Source organism: Macrobrachium nipponense, chromosome 3 (genome assembly GCF_015104395.2).
Source record: "Macrobrachium nipponense isolate FS-2020 chromosome 3, ASM1510439v2, whole genome shotgun sequence".
NCBI classification, from domain to species: domain Eukaryota; kingdom Metazoa; phylum Arthropoda; class Malacostraca; order Decapoda; family Palaemonidae; genus Macrobrachium; species Macrobrachium nipponense.
In genome coordinates this window covers 52,059,225-52,085,822 of record NC_087202.1, presented here as the reverse complement: position 1 = coordinate 52,085,822, position 26,598 = coordinate 52,059,225, and the positions used below count along the sequence as shown (strand labels likewise).

Here is a 26,598-nt window from a genome sequence, read left to right as displayed (position 1 = left end):
CGCTACTACCGTTAATTTATAGAGTAATCATATGCTTTTCTCTAATGCAGAAATAAGTGCTTGCCACTGTGGACCCCTCTACCACGACAGTATGGTTGTTGGTTCCACCAAAGGAATTTCCAAATGTAGCCTTATGAACAGTCCCATTGAAATTTAATCCTCGGCACTCACATATTATTCATTTTGTTTGCTGCTGCAGGGGCCTCAGTGGTCTGCCATATTCCTCCTTGTCTTCAGATTTTGTACAGTAATTACATGTAATTTAGTTATCCTGAGAATTTTTGGCCAGAATCTCTCTACAGTAAGGCCTTAAGCCTTGTTCCTTTTCATCTTATTTTACTTTGGTAGGTGAAGTCATATCAGCAACATCCTTGTGGTAAGTTCAATAGACCCTCACCTTCAAGCATAATATATATATATATGTAGTGTATACATACATACATACATACGCATATATATATATATATATATATATATATATATATATATATATACATACACACGCACTCTCTCACACACATACACACATATATATATATGTGTGTGTGTGTGTGTGTGTGTGTGTGTGTGTAAGCTTGCTTGCGGGAAGTTACATCACTTGTACGAACGTAACTTTTTATGTTAACAAATTTCAAGCCACAAATATCGTTTAATATCTTATTCACCGTACCTCGGGAATACCTTACCCCCAGATGAATTATAATTGATAAGCATTTCGTTCTCAGCAGGATTGAGTCTTTTAGTCAAAGTGACTGTTTATCGTTGTTTCTAAACCACGAAACGGTTCAAATTCTCGGGAACGAAGCACTTACTAGTTATAATTCCCTTTGGGAATTTGGTATTATATAACATTTGTGGATTGATTTCTGTGGATGCAGACACACACACACACATATAGATATATATATATATATATATATATATATATATATATATATATATATATATAGTGTGTGCATTTTAACAAAATGAGATAATAAATGCTTCAGAAAAAAATTGTGAAAATTTAAAAGCAACTAAAAGAGAGTAAGAGCAAGGGTCATATTTGGTTCAACACGTACATCACTCATGATGAAAAAGAATGTGGAATGTGTGACCGAGGAGGCTGTAAGGTTTCCCGCACTTCCGTTAATTTTCGTCACGCCTAACAAGTCACCTCGTTTTGCACTCTTATTGTTCACGAAAAAGAGAAATCATTCCCATTTGTTTTCCTTCATGAAGCAACTTACTCATTCTCTCCTGAGGTTCTTTGACCTCTGATGACCCGAAAAGCAATTTACCCCTAGGGAGACATGCACAAGTGCGAAAACATGCGTATTAACACACTCGCATGCTAGTAACACATCCACTTAAACATGCGACCAGGTAAACATAAAGTATATGTTTATATATGTGTATGTATATATATATATATGATATATTTTATATGATATATATATATATATATATATAGATATATATATATATATATATATATATACATATAGATATGATGATATATATATATATATATATATATATATATATATATATATATATAAGAGAGCCTCACGTGGAAAGGAAAGGAGGTACCAATATCTATATGGAATTTTACGAAATCAGATACCTACCAAATATCATTACGTTTACTTTGACATGGTACAGGTACGTTGACGACATAATATGCCTGTGGCCACGGGATCGTGACCCTTTGGAGTTTTTAGAACTTTTGAATGGCCTGTTTCCATCCATAAAATTCAAATTGGAAATAGAAGAGGATAAAACCTTACCATTTCTTAACACAGTCGTTATGAGAACCGACAACGGTTTTAAATTCAAAGTTTACTGTAAACCAACAGCAGTGAATGCTTTAATTCATAATTTTTCCAGCCATCACCGCAGAGTAAAACGAACAGTCTTCTCAGGATGTTTTTACGAGCATATAGAATTTGTGATCCTGAATTCTTAGAAGAGGAAATTAAGAACATCTATGAAATTGCGAGAGAATTATGTTACCCAAGGTATTTTATTGATAGTTACCTCCAAAGTGCCAAAAAATCATTTTATTGTCACGAAAGATCAAGTAATTTTGAATTTGAAAATATTTTAGTTTTGCCATACCAGTGTGAATTTTTATCAATTGTACGTAGCCAGAAATGTCTAAAAATAAATGTTGTTTTTAGCAATAATTCATCTGTCAAGAATGCATTGTTTTGTAAAAAATCAGTGATGACATCAGGAGGCGTGTACAAAATTAACTGCTCTGTTTGTAATTTGCCTTATATTGGACAATTTGGTATGGAATTAAATAAGAGAGTTACACAGCATAAACATAATGTACAGGTTGCAAACGGTTCAAGTGCCAGTTTTTGTCACGTGAGGGATTTTGAACACCCTATAGACTGGAATTCAGCTAGAGTCGTTTTTTTATGATGGACGAATTGTTGAAAAAGTTTATTCTTGATGATTTAAAAGTTAAACGAGTTGTTAGATATTTTACAAACAGATAGTTTTGTACTGTGATTTTAGTAACTGCATATTTCCACTAAGTATGTCTTTTGTTTTGAACAATGTTTATTTGCATGCTTAAGTAGGTTGTTGACGTGTTTTATTATTTGTGACCTCATGTTGCTTTTTTGTATAAGTTGTTCTCTTAAAATTGTTCAGTACCCTGAAGATGACTTTGGCATAAATAAAAGTTGAAAGTCTTGGTACCTCCTTCTTTCATTTTCACGTGAGGATCTCTTATATACTTCACCCACGGGACCATTGTGGAATTGCAAGGTATATGTATATATATATATATATATATATATATATATATATATATATATATATATAATATATATATGTATATGTGTGTATATATGTATATGTGTGTATATATATATATATATATATATATATATATATATGTATATATATATATATATTATATATATATATAGTATATATATGGTATATATATATATAGATATTATATATATATATATATATATATATATATCTATATATATATATATATATATATATTTATATATATTCAGTCTCCCATACACACGACTTTTTTGTTCAAATGATTGATTGACTATACATGTTTGCAAATGAAGACATTAGTCTTAACCACCAGAGTTTCTTACAGATATTATCTTAAAAATGATTTGTTATTGACACATTTGCATATTTCAACAATTCGCGATGTCAGTCGCTTTAAGGTTCCTGCTGTCTTCTTTAGTTCTTTTCCAATTTATGTGCTTGCATCTATCTGAAATGTGCTTTTTTTATTTGTGCTTTCGTGGGAGTTTCTAGTCTTGCACATATACGTACATGCTGTTACATACATATATCTCAAAGGTGCACCAGATTTCATGACAATATATATATATGTATATATCTGTATATATATATATAATATATATGCATATATATATAATACGTACATACATATATATACATATATATATGTATCTATACATATATATATATGCATATATATATATATAATGTATATATCATATATATATATGTATATATATATCATATATATATGCATACATAATAAATATATATATATATATATATATATATATATATATATATATATATATACATATATATATATATACATATATATCTTGTCCTGAAATCTGGTGCACCTTTTGAAGTATATGTATGTAACAGCATGTACGTATATGTGCAAGACTAGAAACTCCCACGAAAGCACAAATAAAAAAAAGCATATTTCAGATAGATGCAAGCTCATAAATTGGAAAAGAACTAAAAAAGACAGCAGGAACCATAAAGCGACTGGCATCGCGAATTGCTGAAATATGCAAATGTGTCAATAGCAAATCATTTTTAAGATAATATCTGTAAGAAACTCTGGTGGTTAAGACTAATGTCTTCATTTGCAAACATGAATAGCCAATCAATCATTTGAACAAAAAAGTCGCGTGTATGGGAGACTGAATTACCAGAAGGCAGTGGTATTTGGAAATTCAGTCTCTAATTCTTCCAAATATTTCGTGTAAAACCTTCAATATTCCGTTTCTTGTATACCCAATCGTTGACCAGTGTAAATTCTTCCTTTGTAAAAACAATTCTCATCGTTTGAGGTAATGGTTTTTGAGAGAAAAAAGGTGATAAAGAATCTACAACAGCTTATGTTCCTCTAACTGTGTGGAGAACATCAGGATACGATATTAAATTAAAAAATTTAGAATAAGTTCAAACTATAATATACACTAAAGAATCACCAAGAATTTTTTCAGTTAATAATACAATAAGACATGATACTTGGAAAAACGTATAACTCTATCGAACAATAAAAACGTAGAACACAAATGTACTTTTTAAAAGTTGACTCAAAAACTAAGACTATCTAAAAAAATAAAAGTCAATTCTAAAATCAAACAAACAAAGTGAGTTGCCAGAAAAGTAAGTCTGGTGAATCTAAACTGAACAAAACGGAAAAAACTGACAAAACCGAAGTTTAGAGGACTGGTGTATCTCAACTCGACAAGACTAATAAAAAAATAAAAAAAATAAAAAAAACAACAACGAAGAAAATTAACACCTTGAGGACGGCATTGCGCAAGGCGACATAGCCCTCTCTCAGTCCTCACCTAATAAGACGACTTTCACTTGCCAGTCTGTCAGTCTTCTCCCTTATCGATCAGGGGCAAAAAGAAAAAAAAAAAATACATCAATGACTTGGTTCTTTTTGCTCACTAGACAAGACAAACACGGATTTTCTACTGATCTCTTCAGTTGTAAAGTGCGTAATAAATTTCAGACTGACCAAACAAAAAGAAACAGCATTACTAATATAGTTGATCAGTTTATATAATATGACGTCGCAACACCAATAGCTCTGACACCAATATGAATGATGTATTGTAATTATAAATGTAAAGGGATCGAAGAACGAAGATTGAAAGATATTATTAATAAACAATTTTCTACAGATTGAAAGAGCTTGACCAGTAAAATGGATTTCAATGAGATAATAACATAGTAGAAAGACAAATAATTTACTAAATATGTAAATACTTCTAAGAACTGCAAGACTTTCGATATGATCGATAAACTTGCAAAGAAGTTCGTAGATTGAATCAATACTATATGATGAATAAGAAAACATAAGATAGAGAACTTAGCGAATGAATAAATTCCACGAACAAAAAGGCCCTTAAACAAATAAATGAACTGGTAAAGGTAAATGAAAGAAGAAAAGTGGTATCTGATATAATCCTGGTGACGGTCGGATACATTACATTATAAAGATGCACAGAAGTATTTGGGAGCGGTGTTAAGCGACCATTGAGATATTTCATTAGATAAAACTTTTATTAACTTCAATTTGGTCACGGTAGAACAGAAACCAATGGAACATACAAGCATACTATACTAATATATTAAAATTATATAAATTTTATATATATATATATATTATATATTATATATATACATATGCTACCACTTTTCTTTACTCATTTGCTAAGTTCTCTGTCTGATGTTTTCTTATTCATCATACAATATTAATTTAATTTCATGTATTTAATAAAATTATTATACTTCCCGTACGGCACATGATATATTTTGTTTATGTATTGATTCAATCTACGAACTCATTTGCAAGTTTATCTATCATATATATATATATATATATATATATATATATATTTATATATATAATATATATATATATGAAGAGAAAGAGAGAGAGAGAGAGAGAGAGAGAGAGAGAGAGAGAGAGAGAGAGAGAGAGAGTTTGTTATTTGAAGTACGAGGAACATCGTCCCTGACCCTGTCTCTCAGCAGAAGTTATATAAATGCAGACTTTCTTCTTTCATCTGCCAAAGAGGACCGAGCGCTGCAAAGGGAAGGAATGTTTTCATTGTTTTAAAAATAATTATTTCTTAATGAGAGAACGAAAACGTCTGCGGCTTCCTGATGTTGTTTGAATGTTCAAGGTTAATGAAGTTTACTGAAGTAGAAGATGTTCTGGAGAGGATTGAGCTTTCAGCCGCAAAAATATTCTTTTTTTCTGCCATTTTAACTAGGAAATTTAGGCTGGAGTGGTTGGAGTGATCCAGAAAATAAAGGGGATGAAGTAGTACAAGGATCTAAAAGTACAAATGAGAGAAAACCCCTAAGTTGCACAAAGAAGGAAAAGTGATAGACAGAGGCTGGACAGCAAGACTGAAGAAAAGGAGCGGAAATGGAGGTAAAATAAAGGTCTTAACAGAACATGCAAAAATCCTATAGTAATGTCTACGGGAATATTTCTAATATTTTGTGAGGTTTTCCTTATTCAATGTTCCTGAATTGAATTGAATTGAATATAGAATTTAGGCCAAAGGCAAAGCACTGGGACCTATGATGTCATTCAGCGCTGAAATTGAAATTGACAGTAAAAGGTTTGAAAGGTGTAACAGGACGAAAACCTCGCAGTTGCACTTTGAATCAAGTGTTAGGAGAGGGTAGAAAGTAAGATGGAGGTACAGTAAAAGGAACGAAAGTGATTGAAGCTAGGGGCCGAAGGCACGCTGTAAAGAACCTTAAGTAATGCCTACAGTACACCGCATGAGGTCCACTGACGGCACTATACCCCCTACGGATTTCAATGTTTTGGGAATTTTTATTATTTTTCTCTTTTTCCTAAGTGGTCTGCTTCTCTGATCTATTTTTGTTTATATGCTAAACTTCTGTATTTTCTAATTGTTATTGCTCTCTTTAATCTTAAGCGAAAATATTCTTTACTGGTCTCCAATGTCCTTCCTTTTCCCATTCCGATTCTCCCACCATCTAACTCTCTTGCTTAATTCGCTCTCTCTGCCCCTTACTGTTATCACCACTCAATTTCTATTTTCGAAACAAAATACCTCAGACACACAGCATCTCAGTTTCGTATTTCGTTCATTATTTCATGTGTTTCTGTCGGTTTGTCTTCCTCAGAAGAGAAATTTCATGTCGTCTCTCTCTCTCTCTCTCTCTCTCTCTCTCTCTCTCTCTCTCTCTCTCTCTCTCTCTCTCTCTCCTTCGTCTTTTCCCCTCTCCACCCCCAACTTTAGCTCGCTCTCTCTCTCTCTCTCTCTCTCTCTCTCTCTCTCTCTCTCATTTATACATTTATAACGTGTAAATCAAATCTCTATGAGTAACTCACCCTATGAACTTATTAAGACCGAAAAGACATCACATCAACAACTAATGGAGGTGATCATTCTTGAATTCAGTATTTTACAAGAATTCTTAAACTAAAGCAATTTTCAATTATTTTTGGGACAATGAAAAACAGATACTTTTGTCAACTGAAGTTAAGAATGCAATACATTTCTAATGAGACTTAATACAGTGGATCAGAAAAAAAGCAAAATCCTTAAAAGTCGGCAACGCAGTCCTGACCTTAAAGGAAGGTTTATATTTGAGATTAAAAAACATGTTTTAGTACCAGTTCAGATTCAGTGATTATCTGCATATTTCAATTTTTGGATTTCAGATTCAGTCCCATGATACAAACACAACTTAATTCTTACAATTTTGTATTACCTTGTTTTCCAGTGTTTCAAAATTAATTGTATTCTGCTTAAAATGTATCAGTTGAAGATAACAACAAGAAAAATCAGGATAATTTTCGATGTGTTTTCTGAAAAATACTTACATTTTCTTTTTGATAGTCCATCATTCCACTTTCTAAACTCAGTCTGTCTGCCTGTCTACATTTTTTTTTTAGCTCTCCCACTTGACAATGAATCTGCAGTAAATTCTATGGAAAATAGGCAATCATGGACGATCATTTGCCCTCCCTGACTGATTACAATGAAAGTGTGACGAAAAAAACCGCCTCAATTTCCCGAAGGAGACCAACCATTTCCCTCTTTCTTCTTCCTTCCTTTTCTTCCTCCGTTTACATTTTTTCCCTTCATTTATAATCTACCTGACGGGGTCTTAATTACAAAGGTGACCTTACCAACAGGTATCACTAGTGGGTCTTATGAATACTAAACAGAACGACGGGCACTTCATCAAGTCGTTGGTATGTTTTTCTATGGAATGTCAGCACGAAATTACAAATATTTCGTCATACTATTTACTGAGGGTTATTCATTTCAACGGGATTAATATAAATCTACTTTGAATATTCCACTCTTGTCTAATGCGTTTACAAACTTTAGTCTGGTTATAAATTTACGCAGTTATCTCTTATCTATATTTTGGTTTTTCAATAATTTGCAGCTGTAACATTTACTGTCAGTTTCAGGTGGTACTCCACTAAGTTTATAATTATTCAGTTCTTAACTAATGAATCAGCTTTTAAAAGGTTTAAGGAATAAATCTGAACAGCATTTTTATGTAACATTTAAATGAACTCATAAATATTTTCTCATATGATTATACATAAAATCTACTTACAAGAGCTCAACAAGAAACTGCATTTTTAAATGTTTTCCCAGCTCTTTAAATGATTTTTGTTCTATCTATAATTTTGTACCTAAAGCATGATAATTACTTGGTATCATACGAAAAAATTGGTTTCTCATTCTCTTCCCTTACTCAGGTATTAACTTTCAAATACATTCTTTCTCCTGAAGCATCTCATAATATTTAGACCTTTATCTCTAACACTGCAAGGGAACTTTTATGCTTTTATGTAATAAATTTTAAGTTATTATCTATAACCGGTCTAGAAGTAATTCAACGGACGCTTCGAATTGTCATTCATCTTTGCTTTACAAATACTGCTATAATAATGTTTCCCATCTGACAAACTAAACATTAAAACAAAGTCGTCTGTACCGTAGTTCTGGTTAAGTTATTAATAACGAACTGCCCTTATTTCTAGGACACGGGATTCTTTATCTTGTGTGTTTTTTTAAGGAAGGATAGCATAAACTAATGGTACGAAGATTAACCATGTCTTCCTTGTATCGACAAAATTTCATTTGGATAACTAGGCCCGTCTATATCTCTAAGGAATTTAAAAATACGTGATATGAATAACAAGTAAATATTTACAAAAGTTTATTAGTTACAACTTTCTTTATGCAAAGGAAGTTGACATAGTGAACTCACGGCCCTGAAGTAGCCAAGAAAAGGATTATATTATTTCTTTACAAGTCAGTTGTAAAAGATATTTTCATGATAGCTAGTGGGACTCGCGGTTCCTTTTAAAAGAACTAATACATCTTAAGTATTTGGAATTCCACGCATGAAAGGTCTGGAATAAGAACATCCACTCTTAAAGAACTGAAGTTTTTCTGGAAAATGTCATTGTGATTTTATTTATTCTTAGGCATGATTAAAGCATAACCCGTATTTTTTTTTAATCTAAGAATGATCATCGTTCTTGATATAATAAATTAGAAAAGAGATAAGCAAGTCAAATAATTAAGCCCTCTGAAAATGGGAGAGTTTTATAACGTCTCTTCAAACTGCAAACATCAGCATCCAAATAAGAGCCAAGAGGACTGCTTCACTATTTTACAGTCAAGGGAACGAGAGGAACCTGCGAGGAGCTACCACAAACCAAGAAGCCATTACCGCAGCAGATGACAGCGCAGGAACCAAGACACTTGATGGAATACTAGTTGTGGAAGATAGAAAAACAGAAGGAAACGATAAGCACACGTTGAAGTCTTAACTGAGAGACTGTAAATAATTCTTTTGCGTATAAGAAACCTACGAAAATCACCGAAAAAACAGAACAGCCCACCACTTCGTTTGCATAGGACCAATCTAAAATCAGCTGCCTCTGAACTAAGGCAACATGAGAGAATTCAGCAGAGTATGAAGTAAACCTGAGAGAACAATCCTTCACGTATTTACTTAGTTGCCAAACGAAAGGCTAAAACCCTTTGATGGCGCGTGATGTCATGGTTCTTGGAGCCAATGAAAGGATTAAATAAAATCGTACATCCTGTTGTGAATTCATTCCTCAGGAACAGCCAGGATCTGCGGACATAAGTTGTCCGGCATAAACTACTTTAGTTGCACTTTGTATTGTATAACGTAACTGACGGAAACTGCATAAAGTTATTAATTCTTTGTTTCAATAGCTATCAAAATTGTGTAAAAAAAATAAAATCTAATTTCTTCTGTTAAAATCCTCTTTTAAATTTTTCGTTCCCTAACTAAAATTTCATCTTGAATATTCAGCATTTAACTCAAATCTTATTTAAACTTTCACTTCCCCAAATCTGAAAGATATATTCTTCTTTCAAATAGTTTCATAACATTATAAAAAAAATTAGATTTATCAACGTCCAACGTCAGACCATGCATCTTATAATCCACCCACAGAGCAACTGTGTCTAAACTCATAAACAGCTAATACAAAAAAAAAAAAAAAAAAAAAAAAAAAAAAAAAAAAAAAAAAAAAAAAAAAACAATCTGCAACTTTTCAGTCATCAAAAGGAACTTCCTACAGGGAATTGCACCATTAAGGCCGAGGGAAAGATTAACCTCATGATATTAAAGCTGAGGTACTCTGTTCATTTTGAAAAAGTCAAGGGACGAATGACATATTTTATTACTTAATCCCAATGACTTCTCAACTGCGGCATATTTCTGTAACTATCTGTTTCTTCATTAATGTTTCAGTATTACTGATTACTAATTTTGATCTGCATTTTATTACTCCTCTCTTGGCTAATATTCATCACACAGGGGCAATAACAATAAAAACAACGACAACAGCAACAACAACAACAACAACAACAATAATAATAAACAACAGTAAAAGCTTTACAGTTGAAATTAATCTTTTTTAACAAAGGCCATTAAATATAAAACAAACATCCTAAAAGGTTTTATATTAGGCAGTCGCTTGTATTATTGTTATATGAAATACTTTTCTGCACAAGCATATTCCCGTTCACCTGCAACATTTTACACAAAAAAAACTGACTTAAGACACAAGAAGCAGACCTACCCTCTCTCACTAAGTACTTAAATACGAATCAGGAATAAAATTATCGCCTTACCGATAAAAAAGTATAAATTATACTATTACCGCAGCAGAGAGAGAGAGAGAGAGAGAGAGAGAGAGAGAGAGAGAGAGAGAGAGAGAGAGAGAGAGAGAGAGTAAAGACTTTTATGGAAATAGGAAAAAAAAAACGTAATACGGCAGTTCGACATAGTCCGCCTTCAACAACAGAAAAGGTCTATAACAAAGGAACGGTATAAAAGTAAGAAGCATGCTTTGCAAAATTCACTTTTTAGTTCTTGAATGGCAAGGGAAGTGGGAGACTATCAATTAGATTTCGAGGTCCAAATCCTGTCATAAAAAACAAAAAAGGGATAATCTTTACTTCATAATAACATGACTCATGAACATTGACCTAAAGTGAGTTGTCACCGTAATTCTCTCATCTCCTCACAGCCACAATTCCTACCCCCTCCCCTCTCCTCTCTTACAAACAAACACACACACACACGCACACTGTTTTTCTTCAGTGAATAAGAAAAACTTAATGATGACAAAGCGGTTCCTGTGTAAAAGATTAATGATGTCCGTACATAACGCTTAATAGAGCTATCACGAGCAGTCACACGGTTCATTACCGTTGGACATTTTTGGAATGTCAGGCTAGATCTTACGAATATATGAAGGTTTGGTTGAAAACTCTTTACTATATAGGAAAATGCTCATTAAATCCTTGAAAGTATTATCATGCGTTACAAAAATGTTGTCTACTGTCTTCTCTCTGGATGTAATTTTTTCAATAAATGTTTTGATCAAATCACACTTTCACCAGAAAAGGCAAAGGAAATTCGTGACTGTCCTCTCAGGGACCAGAAACTTTCCTTCTGTCTCTTAGGCAGTACTGAGATGTCAGGTTAGGTCTGGAATTTCGACGAAGTTTAGTTATGTCACGCATTGTTTGTAAAAATACAACGAATCAAGTACTTGCTGTTACAATCAAGGACTATTAAATCTCTCTCTCTCTCTCTCTCTCTCTCTCTCTCTCTCTCTCTCTCTCTCTCTCTCTCTCTCTCGTAACGAATTGCTGTCATTATCATTTTACCTATCATCCTCTATTCAACCCCACCACAGGCAGAAAACTACAAAAGTTTGAACGACGAGGACGACGAAAGTGAAAACCATTGTACGACAGATTGTGAGTTTAAGGAAAACCGCATTCTTCTATCATCGCCATCATGTGCAAAGGAGGTAACTTCATAAATTAATAAAAATTTACAGGATTCAGGCAGTCACAAGCATACTACATGGTGATGCACCCGAAAATGTCGTATGCTTGTCGCATCAAAAGCAGGCTGCTAATAATAATAATAATAATAATAATAATAATAATAATAATAATAATAATAATAATAATAATAATAATAAGTTATTATTATTATTATTTTTATTATTATTATTATTATCATTATTATTATTATTATTATTATTATTATTATTATTATTATTATTATTATTATTATTATTATTATTATTATCAAGACATGGACATTTATATGGATATCAAAACTGTCATGTAACCATCTCTGGCAGTCCGCACAAAAAAGGAGGGCCGTAAAAGAGAAGGGAAAAAAGGAATTGAAAAGAAATGATGAAATTCACCTAAAAAACATATATCCATAGAACATAAGATGAACGTAGACAGACGATACTACGACAATAATACGAAATAAAGTCGAAGAATGGTGTATATATAAAAGAGAAGTCGGCTGTTGCCCAATCGGCTCGCTCAAAGATTTTCCCTTCCTATGTAAGACTTCTTTTATACCCTTTAATTTTTTTTAATAAAACCGGTTCACAAGCGTTGCATTGCATCCAATTGGAAGGAATTTCGGGGAAATTCCCGGTGAAGAAGAAGCACTGACGCTGCTGAGTGTGGTAAAGGAAGACTCCTGTTAGGTACAATAAACATGTATTCTTATGGTGCAAGTCGGAGGACAAGAACTGGACTGGCAAGCTCCATATGGGAGGATGCTCACGCCGGATAAAGGAAAGAACACACCAAGGACGGAAGGGCAAACCTGAATAAGACATAGCCATAGCAACAGAGAACCATGAAAAACTGATTTCTAAGAAAGAAATGAAAGAAATGGAAAATATATAAATTAGCACAGAGGCTATCGCGTGCTTGAGTGCACCCAAACACATCACGTAACAAAGCATTGGCACAAAGTTAAGGCACATTCCAAATTCTCAGAATAATGGTTATTTGACCAACGCGCCAGTGAAACTTGCTAAGCATGACCCCTGGCACAACTCAGCAGCCTGAGACTGCAGCGCGGATATACTCAAATTAAGTAACATGTTTGTAACAAGTAATGATAAGGCAACAAAATATGTATATACATACATTAAGATTATCGACATTGCCAGAAAGACCGCTTTATGGGAAACAATTTATCAAAAATTTCATAACTCAAACTTCTCTGTATTTCTAACAGAGAATAGAGAGAGACAACGAGAAAACTAATTCCAGTCATTTTATGCACAAGACTTCTAGTTCGTCAGAAGCACCTGAGCAGAACTGAGAAAAGAGGAGGAAAAAAGGCTTTAAAAGGGATACTATACTCTGTTTTTTTCCATCTCTCCATCCGCCTGTGGTATTTTCGCATGGTAACACTGCCTCCCAGGCTTTAAATAGTTACGCTATGTGTAAGTTTTAGGTAAATAAAAGGATATCTGGGTGTACATTTGCAACTGAAAAGTGTTTTAATAATTTACTGTATGCGAATTACACCGTTAATATTCGAAATAGGGTATTATTTAAAGACCAGGACGCAGTGTTACCATGCGCAAACACCACAGGCGGATGGACAGATAAAAAAAAAAAACAAGTATAATGAATACAGTTGCGAATAATTTTTCACACAACTAAGAGTGATAAAGGTCTTTCAATATGGTATACGAGTCAATCATCAGTGTGGTCTTTTCCTTCCCTATATGCAACCTTGGTGACACCATGGGAAACTCGCAGGAAACGAATGAGAAAGTTCTGAGGAAGAATTGCAGGTAAGCCGGTGGACAGTAATTTTCAGATGCGGAGTTGGCTACTTCTACTGGATGCTGGAATGAAAATAACTGTGCATTACTCAAGTCATTCATTTCATTTCCGTCGGTAGTTCCAAGCAGATTAAAGTCTATTATTGCAATGATAGATTAAGGTGGTAACGTCAGGTGATATTGGAAGGACAAAGCGGCTGCTCATATCGCAAATATCAAATTTTAAACAAGTCGATAAATAGAAACTGCCTTTGGGTTTTATTGATACTGCACAATGCATAGCTAATAAATAATATACAAAGCAACGTTCACCTACTTGACTAGTAAATCTATTCAGCACATGCTAACGTACACAGGTGAAAAAAAAGCCAACTGCTCAAGTCAACGAAATCTGTTGTATTCATGCGAAAAGATAAATGATTCTAGTAGCTTATTCTACTAGTGAGAGCTGAAAATTCCCAAAATCTACATGATATCCAAGAAACACTGGATTTGTAACCACTAGGAACCCGAATAATGATCCTACGCCTGGGTCCAAGGGTCTTACACTGTTATATAACTCTCTCTCTCCAAGTGATCCCTGTTCTCGGGAAGAATGCAGATGTACGAAGCCGTGGAGACGAGAAGCTAAGACGCATGTCGGAGATGAGTCAGGGAGAGAATATGAAACTACCGCATTTGAATAAGCAGATGCATTCTCGAATCCATCCGCGTGTTCACACCGTTTGGTAACCGTAAATAACTAACTCACAATGCATGTCATTAATACAAATAGTTAACTTTTCAATACCAGATTAAAAGTAACCTACGTAGTCCATCACTCATTGACGAGGTAATATGTATGTATATGCACACTCACACTCACAGGCACGCACACACATACATACATAAGTATCCGTGGAATCCACGGGTACTTGACAATTAGGACTGTTGGTCCAGGAAAGCTTGTAACCGTATCCCCCCGCCCCCCCCCCCCTTTTTTTTTTTTTAATAAATATCTCCGCTTGATACTATCCAGTTTCAATGAGGTCGCGCTAGTAATAATGTATGTATGTATGTTTGTGTGTATATATATATATCTATATCTTATATATATTATATATATATATATATATATATGTGTGTGGTGTGTGTGTGTGTGTGTGTGTGTGTGTGTGTGTGTGTGTGTGTGTACCTTTACAAATAATGTAAGAATTATTTAATATCCCTATATAACTCTGCTTTAACTTATGAAGGAAACAAACTGAGCATCCATTAATCTCACCAATTTAAAAAGTTATTCTTATAAGTGAGGAGAGCACCTGTGAGGAGTAAAAGCAATTCTCACTAGAAAGTAGCAGATCGAAAACGTGGAAACCATAAAGACAATGCATTATAATTCAGGTGAGTAAACGTAAACCTCATGCCTTTCAGTTTGATGCTGATTCCTTTCCTTAAAGGAACCTAAGGAACCGCAGACATTTTCAAGAGTTGAGCTCAGCTTTTGAACATATATGATACTAAAGAATGAAATATAGGGAGGGTATGGAGGCCTTTTATAAGGCAGGGTCGTCATCTGAGACATTCACTAACAAACACCTTAGCGTCCAAAATGGCCCCCAATCACTAATAGTGCGATATCTTTTTGAGTGCAAGTGATACAATTAGAAATAAAATGTCTAAATATATGTGTAATATACACGCCGAATTCCAAAATGGGCACCACGCACCCGCAATTCAAGCTATACCTTATCATTTTGCATGTATTATCAAGCCAACAGGATTTTGTGATTATAAACCAAGTAACTGTTTTAAAACATATTATAATTTTCACAAAGAATACATAACTAACAAGCCAAAAAGCAGATCTAAATAAAATGAAATGTTTGAATTACTGTTCAATCGCTTAAATCGTTTTTCATTCACACTGGCTATTTTATCTAGTCAGTTCTGGGCGGCTTCCAAGGAATGTCTGTAGTCAGTGAAATACTAATTCTTCCGAATTCCAAGCATGATATACCTATAATAATCTGATTATTACTTACCTTCAAAAAAAATTTTTTTTTTTCATATTCTTTAAATATTTAACTTCATAACACAGCTTCAATATATTCCCAAACTGTCAGCATAAAATAGCCAGACTTATATAGTACTGTTAACAATGGATATCAAGTAAATTATTAATTTGTAAATCATAGAAAGTAACACCTCAATCTTCACAAGTATAGGGACATACTTTGCCTGAACTGCATGCTCTACCTATTCTCAGTGAAGTAGAACTTGTAGTCAATTTCCCAGACATAGACGTCTTGCTGTTGCTTGCCTACATGTATCCAAACTTATCAACGTCTACAACTTTCATCACGGAAATGGGCAGGCTGCAGAGGAACATTTCTGTGCAGAGCAATACAACATCTTATGACCAAAGCGCGTTTCTGCACTATTGGGTTTTCATGCTCTAACAGGTTGCGACATGCCAAGTAGATTTGCTGGCAAAACCAAAAACTCATGATGCTTCAAGGCTTTTATGTCTTCTGCAGATGAGATCCTGGATGCACTAGCAATGCTCGAGAATGACTTTGACCAGCGCGCTGATGTATGCTCTCAGTTGGAACACTTTGTAATTTGTATCGATCCAAATTCTACACAAAAGTGAATGAGCTTCGTTGGTTCTTCTTCTCAAATCGTCCCACCAAAGGAGATTACCTCCCAATAACTTCTGGTTCACTAGACTTACACATTCGTCGGGCACATTAAAACCACTCACCCGTGCCGGGACATATTGATTTTGGTTGGACATTTGATGCTGGTTCAAGTCATTTCTCTCCAGTTCGCTGTTTGAATCCATCAACTCCTGAAGCAGTATTGCACCTCATAAAGTGTGGGAGCAAACACGGAAGTGAAGGAAGGTGCAATCGTCGCAAGAACAAGATATCATGTACGCAAATTTGTGGAAGCTGGGTTTTCAGCGGCAACAACAAAACTATCCAACCAGGGATAAATGAAGACCATGAAGATTGAGGTGTTACTTTCTATGACGTTCACAAACTAATAATTCACCTAATATCCATTGTTAACAGTACTATATAAGTCTGGCTATTGTATGCAGGTAATGTGGGAACATACTGAAGCTGTGATATGCAATTAAATATTTATAGAATATGAAAAGATGAATTTTGAAAGTAAGTAACGATTAAATTATTATGTATCTTGCTTGGAATTTGGAGGATTAGGTATTTCAATGCTACAGACATTCCTTGGAATCCCGCCTAGACCTAACTAGATAAAATAGCCAGAGCATAAGTGAAAACGATTTAAGCGATTGAACAGTAATTCAACCTTTTCATTTAGATCTGTTTTTTGGCTTCTTAATTATGTATTCTTTGTGAAAAATACACGTTTTGAAACAGTTACTTGGTTTGAAATTACAAAATACTGTTGGCTTCGTAATGCATGCATGCAAAGTAAGAAGATACTATAGCTTACATTGTGGGTGCGCGGTGGCCATTTTTTAATTCTGTATGTAGATCACACATATAACATATATTTGAAGAGTCCATTAGATTCCTGGTCTCAGGAAACATATTTAGACATTTTATTTCGAAATGTTATCACACGTACTTGTAAAAATATCTCACTATTAGTGATCGGCGGCCATTTTGGACGCCACCTTGCCTTTCATACCTTTAGATTGTTCAGAAAAAATGCCACCCTAATTTTTTTTAAACGAGTATGATGTCTTCTTACAAAATCAAGAAAGTTTTTGCTTTAAAGAATACACGAATCCTTTTTTCATAACAAATGTGCCTACACTATTGATTTGTACCCTGATGCACGTATTCGTTCCTCCACCATAAAAAAGTGGTAAATTTTTCTGAAAAAAGGTAAAAGGTATGATAATAGAATCTATATTACCAAAACTATGAGGCTTCATTATTAGCGCAGATTTGGATAATTACATAGTATTCAGCCTTCTTAAGATGACTAATTGTGACTGATAATCCTATTCGCAACGAACGAAAAATTTATGTCAAACGTCATTCTTCTGAAGAAAGTTCTCCTTTGTCTCCGGTGTTTTTTTTAAATATGCCAGGATTTTAAAACTGATTTTCCCCCCAAACTTTTGCATTAAACAATACACACTTCTCCTGCCAAAAATAAGGGAGCGTGCCACTTAAACTATTTGGAATAAATAAAAGAGACGATTGTGTTTTTATTTTTCAACCCAATCCCAAATGGCTATGGGAAGAAAGATAGGCCAGAGCACAATTATAAAGGAAACAAAATGGAACTCTACGGTAGGCAAAGGTTGAAGTCACACGACCAAATTTATTCCACTAACTATGCACGACGTCAACACTTTGGCAACTGTCACCGTGTCCCATCCACGACCAATTGAGAGATCTACGCACTTGGGTGGAAAGAGGTAAGATTGGTTTTTAGGCCCCTGGTCAAATGGTGGCCAATCATTCTCCTTGATGTGTTTTATTACATCAAGAAAGGAACAAAAAATAGTGTAACTTATCAGTTTGGTAATAATTCTCACAAAAAACTAGATCCCTGTGGTAGAGTGAAAGATCATGTCTTCTACTAGTAAATATTCGTCTCCACTAGGAAATGTGAGATAATTCGATCCACAATTGACAACGACATCCTGCCTTTCATAAGATCCCGGTATGAAGACAAACAGCTTGACCTGAATTATGCCCAAAGACAGAAGTACAGACGACTATTTCAGAACAAAATTGCATTGGCAAAGAAACCTGAACATTTCAGCTAGTCAGAAATGACATCTGACATGTTCCTCCTAAAGTTTCATCTGAGTAGTATGATAAGAATGACAAATGCAAATCAACAAAAAACAAAAGTTTAGTTAGAGAGACTAGGCATACATGACTAAGTTTATTGGTATAATTTATTGATTTGTTAGTTCTTACTGGCATCGCAACGACGAGGTCATTAACGCCGTATCATTAAAAGGAATTACAAAAGAAAAAGTCAATTAAAAAGCTATAAATATATTTATATAAAAATCTGTCAGAGAACTATAGAGAACTCAAAAACACACGAAATACCCACCCCACCAACACATCTATTTCAAATTAATTGTAAGCAAAAGTACAAGCAACACAGGCACACCGCACACTTTCCAATTCTACACAATTCTGTGAAATGAATAGATATTAAAAGTACTAAAACTTTATATGTGGTAATAAATATTATATTAATTGGAAGTAAACTTTATGTACATAAAAGTTTAATGAATTAAAAGACTTAAAAGCAAATGATATACACTAACACATACTAACACATAAACACTTACTCAAACATCAAGACCAAATTCACCTAAATTTTTTCAAGAAGACCTGCTTCTTGAAGGTACCTAGAAAGGCTATCCTCATTAAAATCTCTTCCTATAATGGCATCCAGTTTAAAATCCATTCTACCAACTGCGTTAAAATGACGGTTCCTTACTGACATTAAGCTGTTGTTGTTTAAGATTAAGCTGGCCTTGTGTCAGCACGGGCTCTTGGTCATAGAGCAGCCCGTATAAGCATTAAGCTGGGACATTCTACTATAAATGTTTGACTATTAGGGGAACAAGACAATCCTCACAAAATGGTTAACCCGCGTGAGGCCGATCCGTAACCTACATAATGCAGTCTCTTTCCGACGGTCTTCTAACATATAAGGGCAGGGGTTGATCACATCAGTAAGGTCTCTCATTTTACTATTGCTCTCTATCGTCCATTAAATTGTCAAACTGATTCTACTGTCTTTTTAATTTCAGGAATGTAATCATTCTCCTTGATGTGTTGTATTACATCAAAAAAAGGAACAAAAAATACTGTAACTTATCAGTTTGCTAATAATTCTCTCAGAAAACTAGAGGCCTATGGTAAAGAGTGAAATATCGTGTCTTCTTGACTAGGAAATATTCGTCTCAACTAGGAAATATGAGATAATTCGATTCACAATTCACAACGACATCCTGCCTTTCATAAGATCCCGGTATGAAGACAAACAGCTTGACCTGAATTATGCCTAAAGACAGAAGTACAGGCGTCTATTTCAGAAAGAAATTGCATTGGCAAAGAAACCTGAAAATTTCAGCTAAACAAAAATGACAACTGACATGATCCTCCTAAAGTTTCATCTGAGTAGTATGATAAAATTGACAAATGCAAAGCAACAAAATGCAGAAGATTAGTTAAAAAGACTAGGTACATGACTAAGTTTATTGGTATAAACATGGGCTTTATTTAAACGGCCAATACCAAGAAAAACTAATACAACATACCGAAGCTCTAGTATAAGGGAAAACCTTATGAAAAACAAACATGGCTAATAACCTTGTGAGATATAAATATGGATAATGACCTTTAAAGTTACAAACATGGCCAACACAATAGACAAGCATACCTATGAAAACACACCGGGTAAACATTGATGGCGAAGAAATGGCCTTCCACCATTAGGACACACAAGGAATTTCCTGGACACTGCTGGACCTAATCATGAACAATGCCAGAAGCAAGAACACTGATATGTGGTGCTCCTAACTTTGGTTTTTCTCAAAGACTACTAATTACAGGTAACATAACTCGGTCTGTTAAGAAGTTTTTACCAAAACCTACGTCATAACCAGCTCTTGGTCTGATTTTATTTTTCAACTTCTTCACCTGATTTCTAGTTCACTGGTTTCTCGGTGTTTCCCCACTTGGAAGGTTCTTAACCCTTAGCCTCTTTCCTGAGGAGAAGTGGCCACGAAATTTCGTATATGAATTTTTAACCCCAATTGAATATTGCTTTATTTAATATATAGATTATTGTTTCATATATTTAAATGTCTCTCTCCATATATAGAATTTTAAGCTACACTTGAATCTGTCTATACAAAAAGTTATAAACACAAGTATTTGTGGATAATAGTCAACTTAAAGTTAACTTTTTTATTTTCCTTAAAGGCTCTGGGATCTACAAACCGAGCAGGTACGATCCGGTGAGCTCAGAGGCACTGAACTGGGAATCCCTGTACTTTTTACAGTTGTCCAAACGATAAAAACAGGGAACTAGAATAAACTGATAAAAGCAAAGAAAATAAAATGTATCACGGTAATGTGAGGTCATTGAATGCACATATATTATACTAAATATCCCTTGTACCCATATGTATATTACACATTCAAATACAAGCATAATACTCATAAGGGAGTGCACAGAGAAATCACAGTAGGAATAGAAGCAATAGATGTTTAAAAACCTGACAGTAAACGAAAATTGAGTCTGTATTTGACCTGAATAGGAATTTGGGATCCACCTTAAAAGATGACTCGGATATTAAAGGTGAATCCCGGTGTATGTGAGACAAGTAAGACAACCGGACTTTTTTTGGTGATGAGTTATTATAGAAGGACGTCTAAGGCAACTCTGGCCTGACTGGATGGATGGCCGAGTCTACTCTTCTTAAATGAAAGTGAAGTGTTGTTGCTAATAGTGAATAACAATGAAAAGAAGACAAGGCTGCTGAGACGAACTGCCTGAGCAGTTGTGGTAGTGTGTAAAGCGGGCTGAAAACGAAGGAAGACACACTGAAATGTTTTAGTGTGTTTTGGTCCTGTACTGAGAACGGAAAAGAACAGAATACCGATCATTGTTCAAGAGCAGAAATCTTGAGGAGAAAAGATGGAGACAAGGAAGGTATTGATTTGACAGTGTCAGGCTTTATACTAATTAAGCCTGAGGGTACCAGGGTGGGTATCTCGCTTTGCGTAAAGGATCAGCTGTCCAGCTCATGAGGCTTCTGTTTATGTATATGGAATAGTTTTGAAATAATTTTACATAAGTAACCCCTTTCCAAAGGGGTAAAAAAATTAAAGTAATTTTATTTAAGAAAGATACTTATATATATATATATATATATATATATATATATATATATATATATATATATACACACACACATACTATAGTAGATTCACATCAACCGTGCATTTGATGTTTAGGCAAGTCTCTAACAACACTCCTGATGGGCTGTTGATAAGCCAATCACAGGGCTGGAAACTCAGTCTCTCGAGAGAATTCATATACACAGGATGCATGTTCCACCTCTCCTGAGGGATACTTTTGAAAGACATATCCTTCAGGAGAGGTATAAAATAGATCCTACCCATATGAACTCTCTCGAGAGACTGAGAGTTTCCAGCCCTGTGACTGGATTATCAACAACCAATCAGGAGTGTCGTAAAGGACTGGCATAGACACCAAATGTTTGGTTGATGTGAATTTACTATAGCTATACCCGGCCAGGCATTGCTGTGGCTCAGTTTGGTTAAATGGAAAAGAAAAAAAAGAGAAAGCTCCTTTCTCTTACTCTCTCTTTCTCTCTCCAACCATCAGTCTGTCTCTCTCTCTCTCTCTCTCTCTCTCTCTCTCTCCTTTCAACAACCGCTCTTCTCTATCTGACTGTCTCTCTTCCTCACTCACTTTTTCCATCTTTCTCCTACCTAACACCCCTTTTACTCTCTCCCTCTCTCTCTCTTCCTCTCCCTCTTGCTCCTTTCTCTTACTCTCTCCAACAATCACTGTCTCTTTCCCTCTTTGTTCTCACTAATACCAACTCTCTCGCTCTCTCTCTCCCCTCCCAAACACCCGCTCTTCTCTGTCTCTCTGTCTGTCTCTCTCTCTCTCTAACCCTCCCTTTCTTTTTTCCTCTTTCTTCTCCCTAACACCCCGTCTACTCTCTCTCACTTCCTCTCTCTCTCATTCTCTCACTGACAACCCTTCTCAATTCTGTATGATAAATTCGTAAAGTAACTAAGTCTTTGGGCATAACCAGCCCCTTTTCACGGACAGAACCACCTTCGTTTCAGGGAATCCCTTCATCCCCCACTCCCTTCGGATGAAACCCCATTATAAAAACACGCCCATATTTAAATGTAATGTTGTGTTAAAATTTCAAAGCAAATGGTGATGAACTTTCGGAGATCTAAGATTCTGAACAAACGAACATTTACATTTATATTTATATATAAAATATAAATAAATATATATGCATATATATATGGATACAAATGTATACACACACGCACATATATACATATATATATATATACACGTATATAACACACACACACACACACACACACACACACATATATATATATATTCGCACATACATGCTGGAACGAATAATATAAGCTAGGAAGGTGAAGGTATTATATAATAACAACGAAGAAGGGCGCTATAACCTCCAATCGAAGTGGTAATGACAGTGAGAGATTGTGCGTACCTTGAAACAAAGTTCACTAGCCCTTACCCTACTTACCAGCCAATCAGAAACCAAATTTCAAATTAACATCGCTGTCTACGAGTTGTCATAAAAACCAAGCTATTGTAAACGTGCGTCGTGTCTGCTGGCTGGTGAGATTTCAGACGTTACCACGAGGCCTCTTGTACTCTTTTGCCCAATACCCTACTTACAAACTCGTGTGACATCAACCAGACTTTAGCCACATACCCCAAGTGAAGGATTCTAAACAGCATAGATATGTTACAGCTGTTTGGATGGTAAAGAAATTGAATGAACTTACAGGTGCTCCTGTCGTTTAAGATTCTCCAGTCGGTTTTAACCAAGGAAACTGGATGGCTATGTAAGAACCATAAACTGATTATCATGGGAAGATCTTAAATTCTAATAATAACTCTTCTGAAAATGACTCTCTTTACATACACATCATACACACACACATATGTATTATATTATATATCTATATAATATTATACCATATAATATATACATATATATATTAATATATATAATATATACATATATATCATATATATTATACAATAGATATTATTATATATATATATCTATATTATATATATAATAATTTAAGTATATCTTAGTTTAACCAGACCACTGAGCTGATTAACAGATCTCCTAGGGCTGGCCCGAAGGATTAGATATTTTTTACGTGGCTAAGAACCAATTGGTCACTTAGAAACAGGACCTACAGCTTATTGTGGGATCCGAACCACATTATATCTAGAAATATATTTCTATCACCAGAAATAAATTCCTCTGGTTCCACGTTGGCCGAGCCGAGAATCGAACTTCGGACCACCGGATTGGCAGCCGAGCGCGAAAACCATTCGCCCAACGAGGAACTATTATATTATATATATATATATATATATATATATATATATATATATATATATCTATTTATCTATCTATCTATATATATTCTGATAATGACCTAACCGGCACTTGCGTGTAAGTCTTTGTATTTTGACTGGATCGATTTCGAAGGTAACACGTACATATATAACTGAAATAATCGTTCAGTCGGGTCACAATAATGTCCGGACCACTACCAGTACTTATATTTGTTACTGCTCAATACACTGATTATAAGCATTGCAATACTTTATATCTAAGCCCTTTTAAGCCTCTAATGGAAGCCATTTCATGTATACAATAAAAAGGACAGTAACAGAGAAATAAAATGGCTTGTTTCAGTATTCCTCTTTAATCATTTTGTTTTGTTTGTAAAGTGTTTTTACGTTGCATGGAACCAGTGGTTATTCAGTAACGGGTGTTTAATTATTTTGGACCTGATAATGATGCTAGTTTTCTCTAAATCCTTCCAAATTTAAATCTTTGGATTGCTGGATTTATCAAAGGAAATTACTCCTGTAATTACACAGACATACACACTAGTGCCGGTCAGGACATTAGTGTAATCCAGTAAAATCCTGCAATTTCTAGTAAATTTAAGAAATAATATCTGTGTTACTAAAGTTTCCATAAACAAGTTGGTGTGCTCTGTATTCAAAGCCTAACAAGAATACTCCTGCAAGGCTTTGAAAGCCGTTCAATGTTTCTTTAAATGATGATGATGATGATGATGATGATCATGATGATTATATTATAATAATCTAGATATTTCTGAGCGGCTTTTTCTTGTGCAACTTCTCTAAAGCTGTCTTCAACGAGATCTCACTCGTTCATTCAGCTGCATTGTCATCTGTAGTTTGCTTTGTTTATAAGTAATGAATAATAAAGTTAATAAAAGTATTACAGTAGTGTTATGGCATTAATAATTACCATCGCTCGACAATGAAAAAGCTAAAACATATGAAAATTTGTTTCTGTTTTCCTTACGTTTGTTTAAATTAAATACTTTTTTTTCATTACCCACTACGCACTTGCCCACTTCCGATTTTAAGGCCTGTTGCGAAAAAATCACAAAATGCTGGGAAACTGATCTTCTATTTCCAAGTTCTATTTAATTCGTATGCTTAGAATTATTACAACTTCTCATATATTACGTAATTTCTATTCATTGCCTGACTGTAGTGATATTTTGTATAGAAATAAAATGTTGCTTTTTCACATCCTTATCTTGACCCTTCTTCAAAAATTAATTTTTGCATGGAATTCGTGCATATTAGAAATGCAACCTTTTCATTAACATCGTGAGAACCATTGCAAACAGGTAAGAAATTCTCAATAAACATTTTACTCGAAGATTCAGTTGCAACATTCACTTAGCCCAGTAGATAATAGGTGATGTAAAAGTAATTAAATACTTAAAATGTGAAGCAACATCAGCGTCATTGTCAAGTAATTGTAAATATTCATTATTACCACTTTTTTCGGTGTTAATTTTTGTAATGTTAAAGCAGAACAAGACTCGGTTCCCAGAGAGCATCTTCGCTCTAAAATAAGTATCATACCTTTACTTGTTTTAAGGTCAACAGTCAAAACAACGACGACAACGCAAAAAATTTGGCTTACAACCGGTGATCACCACCAGGAGCTCTGAACACAAAAAGCAGAACTGTGGGTACACAGAGCAGAAACTCTATAACACATGCTAAAACCACACAAAGATTCAATAGAGAATTTCTAAAGGTCTGGGAGCACAGGATACCCTTTATCATACTTATCACGAGGGCAACGTTTGGGGGCCTTTGCGCGCGTCATAAGTCAGGTTGGGGAGCCTGAGGAAACTCCTTGGATACTGCTTGAAGAGTGTCTCGTTTGAAGATGCGCAATAAAAGCCAAAAAGAAAATGATTTTTTTTTTTTATTTCCTGCCGCAAAGTAACAAAATCGGTCAAAACATAGCAGCAGACGAGTATCCACGGAGGATTCAACCCAGCATCTTTTAATGTCAGGGACTTCCCCGTCCAACCAGAGGAACCAGCTTAAATCCCCCTGCAACCCCTCCCCAACCCCTTTTTACGAATAAGACCAACCTCTGACATTTCCGTCAATACCACAAAACTAGTCATAACTGTCACCTCCTTCATCAGAAACCCCTGTAAGAAGTCTAAGGCGTTTAGCTTGAAAATAAGGCAACAACCATCATATCAAATCTGCAAAATACTGACAATTAGTCTTTGAAGGACACTGAATTCACACATTTTACCCCAATTCGTACATTGCTAAAAGATGCAGCCCTGAAGTACCGTTTTTATCCAGACAACTTAACAATTATATCAACTTTGTGGTTAAAGTTGGTATCTCTTGGTATTCCCAATAAACATACGGATTCTTATGCGATCAGAAAGAGATCCTAGAAAAACGGACGAAATCCTCCAAGTACAGCAGTAGATAATTGCGTAAACGAACCTAAATGC

The 26,598-nt window shown here is 34.6% G+C and overlaps 1 protein-coding gene across 1 annotated transcript in view; it reads right to left on the bottom strand.

Moving 5' to 3' along the window:
* The window catches only part of LOC135221775 (caspase-1-like), a 232,076-nt gene that overhangs the window by 158,632 nt on the left and 46,846 nt on the right, over positions 1-26,598 (bottom strand). The window lies entirely within an intron of this gene.